This window comes from Gadus morhua, chromosome 7 (assembly GCF_902167405.1).
Source record: "Gadus morhua chromosome 7, gadMor3.0, whole genome shotgun sequence".
Lineage (NCBI taxonomy): Eukaryota > Metazoa > Chordata > Actinopteri > Gadiformes > Gadidae > Gadus > Gadus morhua.
In genome coordinates, this window is record NC_044054.1 from 33801785 (window position 1) to 33806987 (window position 5203).

Consider the following 5203-nt stretch of genomic DNA (forward strand, 5'->3'; position numbering starts at 1 on the left):
CGCTCTGAACAACAGCGCTCTACAGCGCTCTGAACAACAGCGCTCTGAACAACAGCGCTCTGAACAACAACGCTCTGAACAACAGCGCTCTGACCAACAGCGCTCTACAGCGCTCTGAACAACAGCGCTCTGACCAACAGCGCTCTGACCAACAGCGCTCTACAGCGCTCTGAACAACAGCGCTCTGAACAACAGCGCTCTGACCAACAGCGCTCTGACCAACAGCGCTCTGACCAACAGCGCTCTACAGCGCTCTGACCAACAGCGCTCTGACCAACAGCGCTCTACAGCGCTCTGACCAACAGCGCTCTACAGCGCTCTGAACAACAGCGCTCTGACCAACAGCGCTCTGACCAACAGCGCTCTACAGCGCTCTGACCAACAGCGCTCTACAGCGCTCTGACCAACAGCGCTCTGAACAACAGCGCTCTACAGCGCTCTGACCAACAGCGCTCTACAGCGCTCTGACCAACAGCGCTCTGAACAACAGCGCTCTACAGCGCTCTGAACAACAGCGCTCTGAACAACAGCGCTCTGAACAACAGCGCTCTACAGCGCTCTGACCAACAGCGCTCTACAGCGCTCTGAACAACAGCACTCTGACCAACAGCGCTCTACAGCGCTCTTTTATTTTGGGTTACAAAACACAAGATTAGTACTGATGTGATGTTGAAAAACCACTTTAAAAGGCATACACTGACTTCCCATAATGCTACCTGTCTTCCTAGGTAGGGGGGGGGGGGCATCCCAACTCTACCTGGCAGGTGATTGGTCTAAACAGAGAGCAGTTGTTCTGCAGTTGGGAGGCGACGACTGGTTGTGATATTTGTCATAATGCGGACGACTGCAAGCTGCAGGGTTTAGGTCCACGCCCCCCCCCCCCCCCCTGTGATGTCCCGGGCCAGCCCTAATGAATCAGAGTGGACCCCCCAGCAGTAGGCCACAGCGCCACGGAGCACCTCGAGGAGAGGAGGGCCGGGGGTTGTTCTGGGATTTAATATATATATGAATATTATATATATATATGTATGTATAATATTCTACTCCTGACAGGTCACAGTGAGTCGTCTGTTTATTGACCTGAACAAGCCAACAGTCAGTCAGAGCGGCCTGCACCAGTCTGTGAGAGCAGTCAGTCAGAGCGGCCTGCACCAGTCTGTGAGAGCAGTCAGTCAGAGCAGCTATTATTGTCAACGTCCTCGCTGGTCAGAGCTGTATCATAGCAACCATCTCTGTAAACGTAGAACACGGTCATCACTTCATCTCTGGTGGAATCTAGAACTCTACATTAGGATCTAGAGTTATACATTAGAATATATACTTCTACATCATAATCTAGAGTTCTACAAGAGGGTCTAGAGTTCTTCCTTCTGGAGAACCAGCTTCTCAGGCTCAGGCTCTGAAGGTCCCGCTATGGTCCGGTCCGGTGGGACAGGGGTCCCCACTCGAGACTGGGCGGAGCTCAGCCTGGTCTCAAACACTGGAAGGAATGGATTCAACAACAGTCTGGATGATTCCCCGCGTCTCTGTCATTAATTCAATCTGTAACGGAACGGACTGAACCTAAAACCGCGGCCACCGCTCACTTTGGAGGCTTTGGTCATCATGTGACGGCCACAACACCCGCCGAGGGCCGAGGGCCGAGGTGCTGAGGGCCGAGGTGCTGAGGGCCGAGGGCCGAGGTGCTGAGGGCCGAGGTGCTGAAGGCCGAGGGCCGAGGTGCTGAGGGCCGAGGTGCTGAGGGCCGAGGGCCAAGGTGCTGAGGGCCGAGGTGATGAGGGCTGAGGGACGAGGGCCGAGGTGCCGAGGGCCGAGGTGCTGAGGGCCGAGGTGCTGAGGGGCTGAGGGCCGAGGTGCTGAGGGCCGAGGTGCTGAGGGCCAAGGTGCTGAGGGCCGAGGTGCTGAGGGCCGAGGTGCTGAGGGCCGAGGGCCGAGGTGCTGAGGGCCGAGGGACCAGGGCCGAGGGACCAGGGCCGAGGCGCTGAGGGCCTCTGTAGGCCCCAAGGTGTAGGGGCTCCCCCCTCCAGGTGTCGGGCCCCCAGGTGTAGGGCCCCCCCACCCCCCATGTATAGGGCCCCCAGGTGTAGGGGCCCCAGGTCAGGACACTAAAGGCTGTGGCTGCATCCGATTACTCATACTTGACTGCTATATACTATGCATTTTGTAGTACGCCACAAATATAGCGCGTCCGAATGCTCAGTACGCATTGTGTAGTACGGAAAACGTTTCCGAATGCGTACTACCGCCACAGTATACAACGGTAGGTCACTACGCTATCCAACAATGCAAGTTGCTATTTTAATTTAATAGCAACGATGACAAGACAGAAAACAGGTAATTTTGAGGGGAGATACTGAGGGGAGATACGTCATCTCCAAACATCCGGTGGAGTTTCGGCGGTGTTCGGAAGCGTTCGGAAGTGTTCCACGCATAGCTGTAGACCGTACTACACTGTCAAGTGTAGTATGGTCAAGTAGTAGACACTGAACAGAAATAGTATGTACTAAGTATTCGGATGCAGCCTGTGTCTGTGACTTGTTTTTTGGTGTTTTGGTAGAGCTGGGTTGTCCTAGCTTAACATGCTAGCATGAGCTGTGAAGAAGAAGCACAAGCCAGTTGTTCTTCCTCAGCAGTGATGACCTGTGTCACACCTCTGATGTTTACTTTCTAATGCTCGAATATCAGGTGCACTTTAAAGAGAAACCTGAAGAAGAGGAAGAAGAAGAAGAACGCTCCTTGTCACATTGTCGTTTAGCTAAAAATAAATGCTGTCCTCTGTTGGCGTAACCCAATCACGGAGCAGGGTCTGGGGTTACCGGGCAGACTGGGCCTCTCTGACTCAGCACCCATCCCGTCCCCCCAGAAACGCTCTGCTGAGACCGGCTCCCCCCGCCCTCCGTGGCTCCCTCCATCCTCCATCCTCCACCCTCCATCCTCCATCCTCCATCCTCCATCCTCCATCCTCCATCCCCCTCTCCCTCTCTCTCCCTCCCTCTCCCTCCCTCTCTCACCCTCCCTCTGTGGCTCCCTCCATCCTCCATCCCCCTCTCCCTCTCTCCCTCTCTCCCTCTCTCTCTCTCTCCCTCTCTCTCCCTCCCTCTCCCTCTCTCTCCCTCCCTCTCTCACCCTCCCTCTCTCACCCTCCCTCTCCCTCCCTCTCTCCCCCTCTCTCTCTCTCTCTCTCTCCCTCCCTCTCTCTCCCTCTCTCTCCCTCTCCCACCCTCTCTCTCTCTCTCTCTCTCTCTCTCTCTCTCTCTCTCTTTCCCTCTCTCCCTCCCTCTCCCTCTCCCACCCTCTCTCTCCCTCTCTCTCTCTCTCTCTCTCTCTCTCTCTCTCTCTCTCTCTCTCTCTCTCTCTCTCTCTCTCTTTCCCTCTCTCCCTCTCTCTCCTTCCCTCTCTCTCCCTCTCCCTCCCTCTCTCCCACTCACCCTCTCCCTCCCTCTCTCTCCCTCCCTCTCCCTCTCCCTCTCTCTCCCTCCCTCTCCCTCTCCCTCCCTCTCTCTCCCTCCCTCTCCCTCCCTCTCTCTCCCTCCCTCTCTCTCCCTCCCCCTCCCTTTCTCTCCCTCCCTCTCCCTCTCTCTGTCTCCTTCCCTGACACCTGTCTCATGTCACCTGTCTCCAGCGGCCAATCGTCTAGTCAGCTCAGACCAGGTGGCTCTGCTGTTGCTAGGCGCACGTCCGCCTAACAAAGCAGCTCCCAGCGTGCGCGACCACCAACTGACTAAATATGTCACACAAACTGACGTTTTCTTCAATCTTGAAGATTAAAAAACGGCTTGGGGTATAATTTAGGAAATAATTATAAAGCGGCATGGTGAGGTAAATGGCATGCAGGTATAAACACAGAGCGATGAGGGAGAGATGTAGAGATTAACAGAGCCTCCGTCCTCAATATGAACGTGATCTAGTGTATATGAGGTCCTCGATATGACCATGATCTAGTGTGGATGAGGTCCTCAATATGAACATGATCTAGTGTATATGAGGTCCTCAATATGAACATGATCTAGTGTATATGAGGTCCTCAATAAGAACATGATCTAGCGTGGATGAGGTCCTCAATATGAACATGATCTAGTGTGTATTAGGTCCTCAATATGAACATGATCTATTGTGGATGAGGTCCTCAATATGAACATGATCTAGTGTGTTTGAGGTCCTCAATATGACCATGATCTAGTGTGGATGAGGTCCTCAATAAGACCATGATCTAGTGTGTATGAGGTCCTCAATATGACCATGATCTAGTGTGGATGAGGTCCTCAATATGACCATGATCTATTGTTTATGAGGAGCCTTTATTGATGACTTCCTCTTCATTGTCTCTGGTAGCCTGTAGAGCAGAAGTGCACTCTGGGGAACCATGGCGTCTGAAAGCAGGCCTAACAATACACAGTTCCCCCTCTGCATCAGAGCTGCTTACACATACATTACAACATACAACTGAACACGCTAGAGCTGGCCAGTATTCACAAGCTAGAGGATGTTCTGTTGAGCATGAGGATGTGTTTATGTCTCCATAACCATGCTGCCCCTTTATCCTACACCCTTCCGCTCTATAGAGCTACAATACGGAGATATAGGGTAATGCTGCTATATAGAGCTACAATACAGCGCTAGAGTGTAATGCTGCTCTATAGAGCTACAATACAGTTCTACAGTGTAATGCTGCTCTATAGAGCTACAATACATAGCTATAGTGTAATGCTGCTCTATAGAGCTACAATACGGAGCTATAGTGTAATGCTGCTATATAGAGCTACAATACAGCGCTAGAGTGTAATGCTGCTCTATAGAGCTACAATACAGCGCTATAGTGTAATGCTGCTCTATAGAGCTACAATACAGAGCTATAGTGTAATGCTGCTCTATAGAGCTACAATACAGCGCTAGAGTGTAATGCTGCTCTATAGAGCTACAATACAGCGCTATAGTGTAATGCTGCTCTATAAAGCTATAATACAGCGCTATAGTGTAATGCTGCTCTATAGGGCTACAATACAGAGCTATAGTGTAATGCTGCTCTATAGAGCTACAATACAGTTCTATAGTGTAATGCTACTCTATAGAGCTACAATACAGAGCTATAGTGTAATGCTGCTCTATAGAGCTACAATACAGAGCTATTGTGTAATGCTGCTCTATAGAGCTACAATACATAGCTATAGTGTAATGCTGCTCTATAGAGCTAAAATCCAGAGCT